The sequence below is a fragment of the Mustela lutreola genome, chromosome X (assembly GCF_030435805.1).
Source record: "Mustela lutreola isolate mMusLut2 chromosome X, mMusLut2.pri, whole genome shotgun sequence".
Lineage (NCBI taxonomy): Eukaryota > Metazoa > Chordata > Mammalia > Carnivora > Mustelidae > Mustela > Mustela lutreola.
In genome coordinates this window covers 25,684,796-25,702,580 of record NC_081308.1, presented here as the reverse complement: position 1 = coordinate 25,702,580, position 17,785 = coordinate 25,684,796, and positions in this window count along the sequence as shown.

Sequence of the window (17,785 nt, the reverse complement as noted above, 5' to 3'; positions counted from 1 at the left end):
CGTCTATGACAGCAGAGTCAAATCTTGAAGGCTAATTTTGATTTCCAGGTGTGTTAGGATCCTTTGAGAAGCCACAGATTGTGCCATAATAAAACAACAGGCTTTGTATAAAGCAAACCCAGATAATTCATAATCTAAGCAATTACCACTTTCCACCTGTCTTTTTATTTTCATTTGCAGCTAAGTGCTGCTTTCCTTCCATGCCAGTATCTGAATAAACACTTAAATTAAAATAAATGAAAGAGAAATTCTTGTGCTCACCCTCTAACATAGGTGGAGACATTTCTGCAAGCCAGGATTGATGGCTGCAAGGAACAGAAGATGCACTTCAACTGTACACATTTCCCAAATGATCCGCTTTCCATGACCTTCATATAAAACCCAAAGGTGTTTACTGGCCTTGTGCATGAGCACATCACACGCTGAGGCAGCTGCCTTTCCTCACGGTACCCATGAAAGGTTTTAGATTAGGAAGCAGATGAGGTTAAATTGCTTCATTATTTACTCATTGGGGGGAAAATCAATTTCTGGAATATAATCCTATTGACCTGACTGGCACCGACGAGGAGCATAAGTAATCACAACCCTAAAATAAATATCCATTCATACTCAAAAAGACACCTATACTCACCCTTCTCCTTTATGCATTAAGGATAGCAAACAACCATGCAAGCCAGACTCAAGGCTAATGCGTCTCTTTTTTGAATATGTCACTAAAACTGGATGGTGAAAATTCTGCTTATTTGGGTTTGACCTTGTAAAATTCACACATTATATGATCAAGGCTGTGTCTTTCCTGTGCTAGTTAATACTGAAATGATTATGTTGCCACCCAATAGTGAAACAGACAAGTGCCACTGGAACAAAAAAAAGTACCACAAGATCCACTCGGCAATGAATTAGGGTGCAGTCGAGAATACACAAGAAATGGTAACCCTCACTCCAGAGCCAGGCTTCATCAAGACTCAACCCCACTTTCTTTCTTTAAGAAATTTGAAGATACTTTGCCTTCCAGGTTTGTCCTTTAGCAAGGATGTCCTAAGCTTCCATCATGTTGAATTTAGCCTTGCAAGGATTTTTAATTAACAGCGATGATCCACAAGCCATGATTTATATGCAAGAAAGATGCCCTATTTTATCTTCTTTCCCCAGGCTATGATATATGGATGCTTCTAATAAGCCAAAGATAAAAGTGGTTTGGACCAAAAAGCACCTATTTTCTCAAAGATGCACATTAAGACTGCAGCTGTCAGCACGGAAATAAAGTAGAGCCCAGGTGACAGAAAATATAAAGGAAGTAGAAAATGATCAAGGTTTAATTTATGTTTTTAGGATTAGATCCTAATTTTTTTTTCTGGACTCACTTAATTTTTACTCCAAGTACAGCACTCACTATATTTAAAAACTACAGTTTGGCGAGGGGTTATATGATGTATTTCTAAAGTTATATGACTCTATTTTATTTTATTATTTCCTTAGGACTATTTTAGGAGAAAGCTCTTAAATTTATGCATTCAAGTTCATGCTGCTGATAAGGATACACACTTATTACAGTGGTGCTGCTGTAGGGGAAAATATGTTAGCATCTCTCTTCTGGTATAACTCTCAGTGGCATATTCTTTCGAGTATATCCAGTGTTGGAAAATCCTAATTCGTAGATGGATTAAGAATCTATAGTCCTATAGCTCTGCTGTAAACTAGCTGGTTAGCCTTGCACTGTCGCTTAATCTCTCTGGGTCATGGTTCACTTATACAGGTAAAGGTGTGACTGGGTTACATTATTGCCAAGAAAATTTTCAACTATAAAGTTATATGATTTTGTGACCTGACATCTGGAAATGGCTAGAAACCAGCATTGAAACTGGAGGAACTTTACATTTAGAAAGAGAAATTCTTATGATGTCATTTATTCATCCCCAGTGCCTGTGCCAGGCACTCTCCTTAGTGTTGGGGACATGTCAGCGAAAGGAAGAGAGATCTCTGTCTTTGGGAAACTTAAATTCTAGGTGGATAAGAGAGATAACAGACAATGAATGTAAGACATAAATCAATTATTTAGCACTATAATATATTACAAGGTAAGTGCAGCAGAAAAGAATCAAAGTAGAGTGAGGCACGGAGGCTGAGTACAATGGTTCGGGGTGGGCAGGTGGTGACTCCGAATAGAGATGACCTCATTAAGAAGGTGAGGCTTATTTCATTTATTCTTCTACCCACTTAAGCCTCCATGTTGCATCACCACTTCCTCATATCAGGGAGATCATATGATAGTTGTCTTTCTCTGCTTGACTTATTTCGCTAAGCATGATATAAAAAATATATGTTTATAAAAAATAAAAAAAAAAAAAAAAAAAAAAAAAACCAAAAAAAAAAAAAAAAAAAAAGAAGGTGAGGCTTATACAACGACTTGAAGGAGATGAGGGAGCTAACCACATGATGGCTTATGGAAGAACGGCTCAGACAACATGCACAGCAAAAGCAAAGGCCCTGAGGTAGGATCATGTATTTTGTGCTTGAAAAAGAACAGAGATGCCAGGGTGGCTGGAGCTGACTGAGCCCAGAGCAAGTGGTAGGAGAGGAGGCAAGAGAGGGAAGACTGCTGATTATGGAGGGCATGCTGGGCCACTATAGGGACTTTGGCCTTTGTTCCTAGTGAGATGGGAGCCATCACAATGCTTTGAACGCATAAGTGCTATCATCGTGATATTCTCTTATAGAGGATCACCCTGGTTGCTATGTTGAGAATACTTACAAGACAACAAAGTTAGAAGCAATGAGACCATGCCATTTTTGCTTAAGTATTTTGTAAAATCAGTCGCAACAGATCTCCAGATTTTGTATTTCTGATATTCTGAGATATCTGCTTACATCAATGACAATATTTCTGGAAGTGAGGATAATGATCACTGTTTAAAACTGTTAACAGGTACATAGTCAATACTTCAAGCTCATAGCATTTTGAGGGATAGGAGGGCACAGATTTGCGACAGAAAGATAATTGTTCTTTGTATTCTCATGTCTCTGAGCAACTGTGAATACCTTGTCCAACTCTTTAAATGGTTTCCTATTGTGTCATCCTGTTCTTTTTATTACAATAAACTGCCTTTCTCCAGCCTTGTTCAATAAGCATTAAGCCCACTGCCATTCATTTCTATCCTGGGAGGAAATTAGTATGACTTCTGCATTACTTATTAAAGCGATGGTTCTCGTTTTAACAAACAATGTGCAATTGTTGCCCTATTTGTGGCTATGAAAGCATAACCTTGAACTCAACAATTGCTCAGCGACTATCACAAGCACAGCTGAGACAAGCTTGCCTGAAAAATATTCAGCACATTCTCTATTATCAGCACTGTCCAACAGAACTTTCTACAATGATGGCAATATTCTTTATCTATGCTGTCCAACGTTGCAGGATCAGGCACAAACGGCCACTGAGAACTTGAAATGTGCCTCATATAACTGCGGAACTGAGTTTTTAATTGCCTTTAATTTTTATTAAATTAACTATAAATGTAAATAGCCTCACATGGCTAATGGCTACTATCCTGGATAGCACAGGTTAAAATCCTTATTCTATATTGTGTCAGACTAAGCATGAGGCATTCCTGCCCCATGTTGTTTCAGTATCTCTTAGAAATGCTTCTCTTGAATGTTCTTTGAAATTATGTCACCGTCACTCAATAAGGAAACTTAAAAGAAGCAGCCCTATGAAATACACTGCTATGTTCACTGAAAGTAGATTGTTGAGGGCATTGATAATCATGTAATATAGGCCCTTAATTCTCTGGCCTCAATACTAGGCAATGGTATGGCTGGTTTCAAAACAACTTGTTGGTATGATGTAATTTACTGTGTTACATCTTTGCCTTTGCTGCAGGGAAGCACAGAACCAAAGAGTGCTCTATCTCTTGCGAGAAGATACTACACAGAGCCTCCTGGGCTATGTTCCATGTGCTTATTTTAGATTGAACCTCTTTGTCTTACTTTTTACTACCATTACACACCCTTTGCTGATTTGCTTATTTTCAGTGTTATTGGGTGGTATTATATTCATTTTTGTATTCTACATACAAGCATAATAGAACAGAACTCAAGCCCTGCCTTTTTTGGGGGAGAACACACTCAATCTCTTTCTTCCAAGTATGACTCCCCAAGTCTGATCATTATTTTTGCTTGTCTCTAACATATAACCAAATTCTACCCATATCATGTCAATTGTTGACCTCGTACTCATCCTCTGACACATCTTAGAGAAGAAAATGAGAATAAAAAGATAATTTTGTATATACTTTAAGTTAGGTTACAATTTATTCATTTCAATATCATGCTTGCTATGTTACTAAAAATTTTGATTTTATAAGGGTTTCATATAAATTGGCATTTATGAAATCTTTGAGTTATACTAGAGAATTTAGCATGTCCCTCCCAAAGATTGAGATCATAGCTGTTTGTTAGAAAAGGAACAATTTCAGAAAATGAATAAGACTGGTTTTTAAAAATATGCATATCTATGAGTCTATGACTCATGGATCATTAATGACAGTCAACTGTCATTTTCCTGTCCTGGCTTGAGCTTATTTCGAGATTCCTCTATTTTTTAAAAAACACATCTCTATGTGGCTTTGTCTTCTGAGACAAACTTGAAACAACTTGATAAACTTTATTATGTGGAGTCTATCAGGGCACCTGGGTGGCTCAGTGGGTTAAGCATCTGCCTTCAGCTCAGGTCACGATTTCAGGTCCATGTCGAGTCTGCTTCTCCCTCTCCCTCTGTGATCTTTCTTGCTCTCTCTCAGATAAATAAAATCTTAAAAAAAAGAAATGTGTGCTTTCTGTCACCAGTGTTCCTGATGGCTCACAAAAGTTTGACTCAGTTACTTTATTCCTGGGCTTTATGAAACTCCTCTTTCCCACTTGAAAAAGTATCTGTCTAATTTATAAGAAATGCTATATTTATAAGCATTTTTATAAGCATTATATATAAATGCTAATTTATAAGGGACTGAGTCAGTGCTCTGCAAAGGGAGAGACAGTGCTTGCTGTTCTAGTAGAATCCTTGCTCAAGTCCCAGTTGGGCAGTTTGGGCAATGTTTTGTCATTAGCTGCCAGAGAATCAAGAGGTAAGTAATCTTAAATGGAAGGGGAAAGAAATCAGGCTTTGAAATACAGAAATCATAATGCCTAATATCATACAGTAGAGTTGGTATATTTGGGCAGGTAAAACAGCCTTGTTGTTGATGGGAAGGTGACCGTCTTTTCACCCCAGCCACAAAACACTGTACATTATATTTACTGAGGGGACATAAAAGAGGAGACATCCCAATCTTCACAATTGCATGTGCTACATGTAAATTACTGCTCAAGTACATAACTCGGAAGTCGATTTTTCTAACATCAAAAAACTGGGAACAAATGATAATCTAAATTCTTTATGCGGGAAAACCAACTTCTTTTTTTTTTTTAAATGAGTTCAGTATCCAGTGACTTATTTTACATTTATTTGCAACAGATCTTTTTGTTACACGAACTCTATAATTTTAACTAAAAAATGTACAACAAGTTACAGTCCTTTTCCTCACATCACAAGGACAAAATTCAACTGAACAGCTAACTCTTAAATAATTAAAGAGGAAAGTAGGTCAATGCCACATATTAAATGACTAGTTCTGAAGACAGCTCTATCAGCTACTGTGATTTTAGAGATGTCTCTCAAAGATGGAAAGTTATTAAGCTATCTTTGGAGCTAGTCTTTTGCTTCATTTAAATGTATGGAATTGACCTCAAAGATTATCCTCATATTGAATTAAATATTAACTTAGTTCTGCTTCATCATTTAATACACGACATTTATATTTCAAGATAGAAAATAACTTTTATTGATTTTAAAACTCTAATTACAATAGAGCTCCTTAACAATGTGTCCTTGGAACATGGTAATTATCCTGACACTCTTATCCACCGTGAACTATGTTACATTTGGACTCACTTAAAAAACCACCCACGTGTAGTCATTCCCCTCTTTATTCCTTCCACCCTCTATGAAAGAAGACTGGCATGAATGAGTTAGTCTCCACATTCTCACCTCCTACTCTCAGACTTTTGTTCCCTCTGCTTCGAACAGGTTTTTATTAAAGTCACAAGTAACCAACCTACTCAACATCAAGCCCTATGATCAATTTTCAGTCCCTACCTTACTTGACCTCTCAGCAATACTTGACACTCTTAAGGATACTCTTCCTTGAAACTCTTCCCTCTTGGGCTTCCAGATTTTCCCCTCTCGCTTGCTCCTTCCCGATTTCATTTGAAAACGTACTCTCATCTTCCTGAATCCTAATTAATAGTATCTAAAAGCACGGTCTCTGTCCCTCTTCTCTATCCACACTTTATCCCTAGGTGATCTCATCCAGTCCTGTGACTTTTAAAGACTATCTAGGTAGTCATCACCCCCAAATTTATATATTCTGCCCTGATACCTTTCCTGAAGATCAGATTCATATAAGCAACCGCCTGCTTGAAATTTCCACTTGGATTAAGAAATATAACTTTTAATTTCCCTCTACTGCTTCCTCGGTGTTTCCTGCATGTTATTATGCAGTAACTCTATTTGCCCATTTGTTTAGACTTAAAACCTAGGAGTCATATTTAATTCTTCCCTTTTCCTTCCACCCTTTTTCCAGTCTATTACCAAGCCCTATTGGTTTTTTTCTTCAAAATACATCACTTTGAGCACTTCTTATTTCCGTCACTGCACTGAGATAGGACTGTTACAATGTTTAGCACAAAACTTTGAAAACATCTCTTTCTCTTAGACTCCTTATTTAATCCATCAGCAAATCCTGCCAAGCTGACTTCAGACTATATCACGAATCTCACTGCTTCTCATAAATCACAGTCATCACCCTACCCTAGGTCATCTTCATCTCCAGCTGAGAATACGGACATAACCTCCGAACTGCCCCGCCCTTGGTCCCCACTTTCACACCTGTGCTCCCTCCCCCAGTACAGAGTGATAGCTCACAAGCGTAAACCAGAAGAGTCCCTTCCATGCTTAGAATTCTTCCTTGGTTTTCCAACATAGCACACTTAAAATCCAAAGTCCCCACCATGACTTGCAAAGCTCTATATGATCTAGGCATGGTCTACTTTTCAGTGGGTTTATCTTAGGACACTCCCTTTCTAGCTCTCTGAGCCACACTGCGCTTCTTGCCACTTGGTGTACACATAGGTCTGATCCTGCCTCAAATATTGCACCAATCTTATACCTATAATGCACATTACCACTTAAATTCACGTGATTCACTTCCTCCTTTCACTTAGGTCTGAAACGTCAAGTCCTCAGAGAGGTCCTTCTGGCTCAACTTACCTCAGGACGCAATGATAAATTTCACCCAAAAGGATGACCTGATGTAATCCGACAAACTTCACGGAGGCCACTGATCTAGTGAACAGCCACCTGATGGGAAGCTGGATAACCTCAGAGCTGAAGCTCAAGATTTGCATTCAGATATCACAGGGTCAGCCCTTAGCGCAACCATCCTATAATCTCGTAACTGTGGACCTCAGCTTGCTCATTTGTAAATAAGGTACAAGATTAGGAGGGGATAGCATTGTTGTAAAGGAGATGATAAATGGCCTGACCAAATAATTTATCAACCAAACTGGGACACTTTAAGGGAGAAAGGGGAAACTTTTTTATTTTATGTGTATTGTCTTTTTGAAATTATCATAAAGTAAAATGAGATTTTTTTCATTGATATAAAATGTTAGCAGGAGAAAATCCCATAAATTTTATCATATGCATAAATGTGTGTTAGCAGCACCACAATCAGTATACAGAACACCTCAATAAACTCCCCGTGCTGTGTCTTTATAGCTACATTGTCCCTCACACCTATCCCGGGCAATAACTGATATGTTCTCCATCACTATAGGTTTTTTTATTTGGTGGGGGGGAGCCTCATATAAATGAAACCATAAAGTATATAACCTTGATATTGGCTTTCTTTTTTATATATTTAATTTTTTAATTTTATTTTTTACATTATGTTGGTTGCCACACAGTTCTTCATTTGTTTTTGATGTAGTGTTCCATGATTCATTAGTTACATATAACACCCATACTCATTGCAATCCGTGCCTTCCTTATTACCCATTGCTCTCTCTATTCAGCCTATTTCCCTTGAGATCTACCCAAGTTTTTTGTTTGTCAAGTTAGTTCTTTTATTACTGAGTATTTTGCCACTGAATGACTGACTATACCACAGTGTGTTTATCCATTCACCTACTGAAGGACATTCAGAATCGTTCCAGTGTTCAGCAGTTATGAATAAAGCTGCTTTAGGCAGTCACATGCAGGTTTTTGTGTGAACATGAGTTTTTATTTCTTTAGGGAAGGAGTCATCAAACTACATACAGTGCTCATATCAAATCTGGTTTACGACCAGTGTTAATAAATAATGTTTCATTGGAATACAGCCACACTCTATCATTTACATAACACCTCAGGCTGTTTTTGCATTATCACAGCAGAACTGAATAGTGGTGACAGAGACCATATGACTTGCAATGGCTAAAATACTGGTGATCCACCCTGTTACAGAAAAAGATTGCAAATTTATGTCCTGGGGTAAATACCCAGGAATGGTACAACTTGGTCATATAGTAAGGGTTTAACTTTTTGAGAAATTGTCAAACCATTTTTCAGAGTAACTGTACCATGCTGTATTCCCACCAGTAGTGTGTGAGAGTTCCAGTTGCTTTACATCTTCATCAACACTTGATAATGTTAGTATTTTTTATTTTAGCTATTCAAATAGTATACAGTGCTATGCCATTGTGGTGATCATTTGCATTTCCCTAATGATATTGAAATCTTTCAAAGTTTTTATTTTATTTATTTATTTATTTATTTTGCTATCCTTGCATCCTCTTGGGTAAAATGTCTGCTCAGGACTTTTGCCCATTTTGTAACTTGATTGTCCGTTATCTTGCTGCAGAGTTTGGAGAGTTCTTTGTACATTCTGGATATGTACCCTTTCTCAGATATAAGATTTAAGAATATGTTCTCCAGATTTATAACTTGACATTTTTTTTTCTCCTAATGGTGTCTTCCACAGAACAAAAGCTTTTTAATTTTGGGCGCCTGGGTGGTTCAGTGGGTTAAGCCTCTGCCTTCAGCTTGGGTCATGGTCCCAGGGTCCTGGGATCGAGACCCACATCAGGCTCTTTGCTCAGCGGGGAGCCTGCTTCTCCCTCTCTCTCTGCCTGCCTCTCTGCCTACTTGTGATTTCTCTCTGTGTGTTAAATAAATAAATAAAATCTTTAAAATTAAAAAAAAAACTTTTTAATTTTGATAAACTTCAATTTTTTCAATTTGTTCTTTTGCAAACTGTACTTTTGGTGTCATGTCTAAGAACTCTTCACCTAAACTCATGTCACAAAGATGTTTTCCTATGTTTTCTTCTAAAGGCCTTATAATTTTATGTTTATATTTAAATCTAAGATCCATTAAAATTTTTAAATTATTTTTTATTTTTTATAAACATATAATGTATTTTTATCCTAAGGGATACAGGCCTGTGAATCGCCAGGGTTACACCCTTCACAGCACTCACAGCACATACCCTCCCCAATGTCCATAACCCCACCCCCCTCTCCCAATCCCCTCCCCCCAGTAACCCTCAGTTTGTTTTGTGAGATTAAGAGTCACTTATGGTTTGTCTCCCTCCCAATCCCATCTTGTTTCATTTATTCTTCTCCTACACCCCTAACCCCCCCCCATGTTGTATCTCCACTTCCTCATATCAGGGAGATCATATGATAGTTGTCTTTCTCCGATTGACTTATTTCGCTAAGCATGATACCCTCTAGTTCCATCCACGTCATCACAAATGACAAGATTTCATTTCTTTTGATGGCTGCATAGTATTCCATTGTGTATATATACCACATCTCCTTTATCCATTCATCTGTTGATGGACATCTAGGTTCTTTCCATAGTTTGGCTATTGTAGACATTTGCTGCTATAAACATTCAGGTGCACATGCCCCTTTGGATCACTACGTTTGTAATCTTTAGGGTAAATACCCAGTAGCGTAATTGCTGGGTCATAGGGTAGTTCTATTTTCAACATTTTGAGGAACCTCCATGCTGTTTTCCAGAGTGGTTGCACCAGCTTGCATTCCCACCAACAGTGTAGGAGGGTTCCCCTTTCTCCACATCCTTGCCAGCATCTGTCATTTCCTGACTTGTTAATTTTAGCCATTCTGAATGGTATAAGGTGATATCACATTGTGGTTTTGATTTGTATTTCCCTGATGCTGAGTGATGTAGAGCACTTTTTCATGTGTCTGTTGGCCATCTGGATATCTTTTTTGCCATTAAAATTTTGTTATTCGAGTATAGTTGACACACGACGTGACATTAGTTTCAGATATACAACATAGTGATTCACCAACTCTACATGTTATGCTCTGCTCACCACAGTATAGCTCCCATCTTTTACCACACAACTCTACTAAAATATCATTGACTATATTACCAAAGCTGTGCCTTTTATTTCCCATGACTCATTTGTTCTATAACTGGAAGCGTGTCTCTCACTCGCATTCACCCATTTTGCCCAATCCTTCTTCTCCCTCCCCTCTGGCAACCAGCTTCTCTGTATTTATAGGTATGATTCTGGTTTTTGTTTGTTTGTTCATTTGCTTTTTTTAGCTTCCACAAAAGAATGAGACCTATGATCTATTTTGAAATTAGCCCTGTAGGAATTGTGAGGTAGGTTAAAGTTAACTTTTTTGCATATTGATCATGAACTGTTCCAAAATCATTCATTGAAAAGACTATCTTTACTCCATTGGATTCCTTTTACACTTTTGTCAAAACTAAACAACAATATTTGTCTTTTTCTGGACTCTCTGTTCTGTCTATTGCTCTATATGTCTATCTACCCTCCATAACCACACTTTCTTATTTGTAGTAAAGCTATATAGCTTTATAGTTATAGTGATATAGTAAGCTTTAATATCTATTATAATTGTTCCTCCTATTTTCTTCTTCTTTTTTAAAGTTTTACTATAAATTCGAGCTCATTAACATACAGTGTAATACAGTTTCAGGTGTATAATATAGTGATTCGCACTTTGATACAAAACCCAGTGTTCATCACAAGTGCCCTCCTGAATCCCCCATCACTGAATTCACCCATCCCCCTGCCCACCTCCCCCTCTGGTAACTATCTCTATAGTTAAGAGTCTGTCTCTTGGTTTGCCTCCCTTTTTTCCCTTTGCTCTTTCTTTTGTTTCTTAAATTCCACATATGAGTTAAGTCATATTTACTCTTCTTTCTCAAAGTTGTTTTAGCTATTCTACTTCATTTTCCCTTCATACAAATTTTAGAGTCAGTTTGCCTATTTTTACAAAAAATCCTGCTAGAATTTTTATTAGTATTGTTGAAAAATGACTGAGCCATTTGGGATAATTAAGATCCCAAATTTGTTGTGTCTTCCAATCCAGGAACACAGCATGTCTTTTCATGTATTTAGGTCTTTTCTGATTACTTTCTCAGTTTTTTGTAATTTTCAAGATACAGATTATTGTATAATCAAGAAACAAGTTATATATAATCAAGATATAGATTTTTTTATATATATTTAGTAGTTATAGGGCTATTCAAATTATATAGTTCACATTGGGTGAGTTTTGATGATTTGTAGTTTTCAAGGAATTGGTGCATTTCATCTAAATGATTCACAGAGTTGTTCAAAATGTTCTCCCTATCCTTTCCACGTCTGTGGGGGTTTTAGTGATAGCCTTTCATTTCATATACTGGTAATTCCTATCCTCTCTCTATGTTTCTCATATATTTACAAATGCTGGCTTTCTTCCTTCATTCCTAATGTTCCAGCTTTCACTCCTTGGTATCACTTCCTTTCTTTATCTTTTGTGTGTGTGTGTGCGCGCTACCTAACTAGAATGTATTTATTTATTTATTTATTTATTTTTAGTGGTATAACACAAATTTATTAGTGGAATAACACAAATGTATTCTGTAACAGTTCCGGAAGTCAGAAGTCCAAAAACAGTCTCACTGAGCTAAAATCAACAGGGCTTATCACAGCAGGGCTGTATCACTTCCTTCCTATCTGAACAATTTGCTTTAGCAGTGATTAAGAGTTTCCTTCATCTAAGAGTGTCTTTATTTCACTTGTATTCTGGAAGGATACTTTCTCAGAATAAAGAATTCTGAACTGGTAGTTTTCTTCCAGCATTTAAAAAAGGTTCTACCCCTTTTTTTCTGGCCACCATGGTTATTAATGAGAAACTTCTTTATTTATTTTTATTTCATGTTATTTACATTTATTGAAGTATAATTAACATAACAGTACTATATTAGTTTCAAGTATACAATATACTTATCTAAGAATTGTATGCATTACTCAGTGATAATCATCATAAATGTACTCTTAATTCTCTTTATCTCTTTCACCTATCACCCCACCTGTCTCCTCTCTGGCAACCACACTTGTTCTCTCTATTTAAGAGTGGTTGTGTGTGTGTGTGTGTGTGTGTGTGTGTGTTTCTTTGCACATTTGTTTCTTAAATTTCAAATATGAGTGAAATCATATGGTCCTTTAACATATCTTTCTCTGTTTGACTTATTTCAATTAATATTAGACCTTCTAAGTTCATACATGTTGTTGTAAATGGCAAGATTTCATTCTTTTTTATGGCTGAGTAATAGTCTATTGCATAAATATGTACATCTTCTTTATCCATTTATCTATGGATGGATATGCACTGCTTCCATATCTTGGCTATTGTAAATCCTGCCACAATAAACATAGGGATACACGTATCTTTTTGAATTAGTGTTTTTGGTTCTTTTTAGGTAGATACCCAGTAGTGGAATTACTGGATCACATAATAATTTTATTTTCACTTATAAGGAACATCCATACTTTTTTCCACAGTGGCTGTACCAATTAGCATTCCCACCAACAGTGCATAAGGGTTTCCTTTTTCTACACATCCTTGCCAAAACTTGTACTTTCTTGTCTTCTTGATTCTAGCTATTCTGACATGTATAAGGTGATATTTCATTGTAGTTCCGATTTGCCTTTCCCTGACAGAGAAATCTATTGTCATTTAAATAATCATTCTACTATAGGCAATGCCTCATTTTTCTCTGGCTGTTTTCAAGATTTTGTTTGTCTTTTGTTTTGAGCTGTTTAATTTTTGATTATAATGTTTCTACACTTGAATTTTTGAGTTTTATCCTGTTTAGGGTATATTCAGTTTCTTGAATTTGTAGGTCTTTTGTAGGACTGGGAAAGTTTTAAACTATTATTTCTTCAAGTAAATTTCAACACCATATTCTTCTTTTAGAATTCCAATGACATGAGTGTTAGAAATTTTATTGTAAACTCACAGGTCCTTTTGGATCAATTATTTTACTCTTATTTTCCTACACATTGCTCCAACTTGATAATTTCTATTAACATATCTTCAAGTTCACTAACTCTTTCCACTCTCTCCTCTATTCTGCTACTGAGTCTATCAAGTAAGTTTTTAAAATTTCAGCTGTGTTTTTCAGTCCTAAATTTCCATTTGGTTCTTCTTTACATACTCCATATGTTCTTTACATACTCTATATCTTTGCAGATACTTCTAACATGCACTTCAAAAGTATAATTGGTCTTCCTAGCAATTTTATTACAGCTATTTAAAGTCTGTCAGAAAATTCCATTATATGTGTCATCTTGCTGGCACCTGTTCAATGTCTTTTTCCATGTCAGTTGAGATTGCTGGGGTACTTCATATGCTGAGTAATTTTGGATTGTTTCTTGGACATTTTGAATATTATGAGACTAGGTCTTGTTTAAAATCTATAAAGGGTGTTGATTTTTTAGTAGGTACTTGAATGGGCTAAGAATTTTTTTCTAGGTTGACAATTTGTTGCATAAATTGAGTATCACATGATGAGCTGGCATTAGCTTCTCCAGATGTGAGAACTTAACAGATAAGGTACAGTTTTAAATTCATTGATGTTCCTCTCGCAGCTGGTGTTTTTTGACCTTAACTTGAAGTATAAGAACACCAATGCAATGCCTCTGTATGTGTCCAGTACACAATTCATTCTGTCTGTGAGAATATGAGTTGAAATATTTTCTGATACCAGTGAAGTGGAATTTGGCATTAGTTTCTAGACCTGCCATGATTTCGATCTTGCAAAGGAAACAAGTTCTGCTGCTGTGTCCTTCAATGTACGCAGCTACCCCTCCTGGGCTAGGATATTTTTGTGATAGCATATACTTGACCTCATTTGATTCAGGCTGCAAGTTTCAACCTACCTTCTGTGGGCTGTGGTACCAAAGTCAGGGCAATTGTTGAAGACTTACAAGTAATTTAGAACTGTCCCTCAAGGGCACCACCCAGTGGTTAATTTGGGACCTGGCTGGAGGTCTATCTGTTAGGTTTAGTCCATTAGGCCTTTGGTACCTACCTAACACCAGATCTATGTATGCCCAGGTGGAGGGTAAACATAGGAGTTCAAAAACAACTTTCTCAGGTCTTTTTACCAAGTTCCTCCATTTGTACTATGTCTCTAGGGCTCTTTGGTCCCCTAGGGATCCAGACAGGAGTCAGTTTTAATAATTATACCAGGACAACAGGCATAAACTGGGACTATCTCAGTAAACTGAGCCATAAGGTTACTCTATTAGTAAAGAACAGGGGAATGGGAAGCAACAATGCTACACTATAGCTAACAAGGAGAAAAGACTTCCAGATGTAACACAGCAAAAAATTCTATTGCGTTAATCATACGGGATCATGAGTTACAGACAAACATTCTGGGACATAACTAAAGTGTTCAGACCAACATGACATTCAGAAAGGGGAGGATGCTAAGGAAGTAAAAAACATTGCTGTAGCCCAGGGCAGAAAAACAACTAGAAAGGGGTGCAAATACAGAGATGAACAAAGGTTGGTTTTCTCCTGACACATTCAGAGTTAGGGTAGATTTACCGTGAAGATAGTGAAATGTCAGTTTTAGGGCTTCTCAACTTATAGGCCCCTCCCAAACCCTAATGCAATTTTTGTGCATGTAATTTTGTATTCTGTGTCTTAAAGAACCCCAACTCCACCCCATATTTTAAAAGTTTTGGGTGTGACAAACCCTGGATCGCTCCTGACCCAGTAGCAGTTTCTCACTGAATAATGTACAGGTATGTCTTCCACCTTCACACTCTTCCTTTCAAAATTTACTCTATTTTCAACTCTAAATACAAATTATACATCCAGACAATAAGGTGATATACAGGTGATTGCTGGTTCCTATCCAGGGTGAAAAGGTCACAATGATTGTCATTAAAGTTTATTCTAAAACACAATTTGTTAATGTATAACTGTTTGAAGTTATCTTTCATGATTCCTTGTATTTCTGTGATATCAGTTGTTAAGTCTCCTCCTTCATTTCTAATTTTATTTATTTGAGCCCTCTCTTTTTCCTCATGGGTCCTGCTAAAACTTTACCAATTTTGTTCATCTTTTCAAATAACTAGCTCTTAGCTTCATTTATCTTCTCCATTAATTTTTGTCTCTATTTTATTTCTTCTCAAATTTTTATTATTTCCTTCCTTCTACTAATTTTGGACTTTGTTTCTTTTTCTTTTTCTAGTTTCTTTAGGTATAAGTTTAGATTGCATATTTGAGATTTTTCTTATATCTTGCAGTAAGCCTATATCACTATGAACTTGTTAGAACTACTTTTGCTGTACCTCATAGATTTTGAAGAATTGTGTTTTTATTTTCCTTTATCTAAGATATTCTTTTACTTCCACTTTGATTTCTTTATTGACCAGTAGCATGTTGTTTAGTCTCCATGTATTTGTGTTTTCTCTGTTTTTTTTTTATAATTGATTTCTAGTTTGATATCATTGTGTTCAGAAAAGATGCTTGATAGTCTATGGCCATACCACCCTGAACGCGCCCGATCTCGTCTGATCTCGGAAGCTAAGCAGGGTCGGGCCTGGTTAGTACTTGGATGGGAGAAAAGATGCTTAATAGGATTTCACTCTTCTTTAATTTATTGATATTTGTTTTTTGGCCTGATGTATGATCTATCCTAGAGAATGTACATGTGCACTTAAGAGGAATGTGTATTCTGCTGTTTCTGGACAGAATGATCTGTATATATCTATTAAGTCCATCTGATCTACTGTGTTGTTCAAGGCCAATGTTTCCTTGTTCACTTTATGTCTGGATGATCCATCCACTGATGTAAGTTGGGTGTTAAATTCTACTATTATTATTGTATTATTGTCAATTCTCCCTTTGTGTCTATTAATATTTGCTTTATACATTTAGTTGTTTCTACATTGGGTACATAAATATTTACAAGTGTTATATATTCTTGGTAGAATGATCCCTTTATCATTATATAATGCCCTTGTCTGTCTCTTGTTACAAACTTGAACACTTATATGCCAAAAAATTGCACAACCTAGCAGAAATGCATAAATTCCTAGAAACATTTGATTTTCCAAGACTAGATAAGGAAAAGATAATGAAAAGACTGATTACTCGTAATCATACTGAAGTATTAATCAAAAAATTCCCAACAAACAAAAATCCATGACCAGAAAGCTCTGCAGTGAATTCTACAAAACATTTTAAAAAGAGTTAAAACCTAAACTCTGCCCCAATTTCAAAAAATTAAAGAGGAAAAAATGCTTCCAAGTTCATTCTGTGAGACCAGCATTACCCTGATACCTAAACCAGACAGAGATAGTACCAAAAAACAAAAACAAAATTACAGGCCACTACCCCTGATTAAGATAGATGCAAAAATCCTAAACAAAATATTAGCAAACTGAATTCAATAATACATCAGAAGGATCATATACCAAGAAAAAGGAAGAGGAGGAGGAGGAGGGGGAGGACCATACACCATGATCAAGTGGATTAACTACAGGGATGCAAGAGTACAACATTCACATATGAATCAATGTGATACACTAAATTAACAAAATGAAGAATAAAATCATACAAACACCTCAATAAATGCAGAAAAAGCATTTGACAAAATTCAACGTCAATTTATGATAAAAACTCTGACCAAAGTGGGTATAGAGAAAACATATCTTAATATAATAAAGACCATATGTGACAAGCCCTCAGCTAACATCATACTCAATTGAGACAAGGTGTAAGCTTTTCCTCTAAGATCAAAAACAAGACATGGATATTCGCTTTTGGTAGGAAGTCCTAGCCATTGCAATTAGGCAAGAAAAAGAAACAAAATGCATCCAAATTGGAAAGGAAGAAGTAAAATTGTCACTATTCACAGATAACATGATACTATATTAGTAATCAGATTACTAATATAGCAATTATATTACTATATATAGAAACCCTTATAGACTCCTCCCCCAAAACTAATAGAACTAATTAAAGAATTCAGTGAAGCTGCAGGATACAAAATTTATATACAGAAAACTGTTGCATTTCTATACACTAATAATGAACTAGCAAAAAGAAAAATGAAGAAAACAATTCTATTTATAATTGAATCCAAAAAGTACCTAGGGGAAAAAAAAACAAGGAAGTGAAAGACTTGTTTTCTGGGGCACCTGGGTGGCTCAGAGGGTTAGGGCCTCTGCCTTCGGCTCGGGTCATGATTCCAGGTTCCTGGGATCGAGCCCCGCATCGGGCTCTCCACTCCTCGGGGAGCCTGCTTTCTCCTCTCTCTCTCTGCCTACTTGTGATCTCTGTCTGTCAA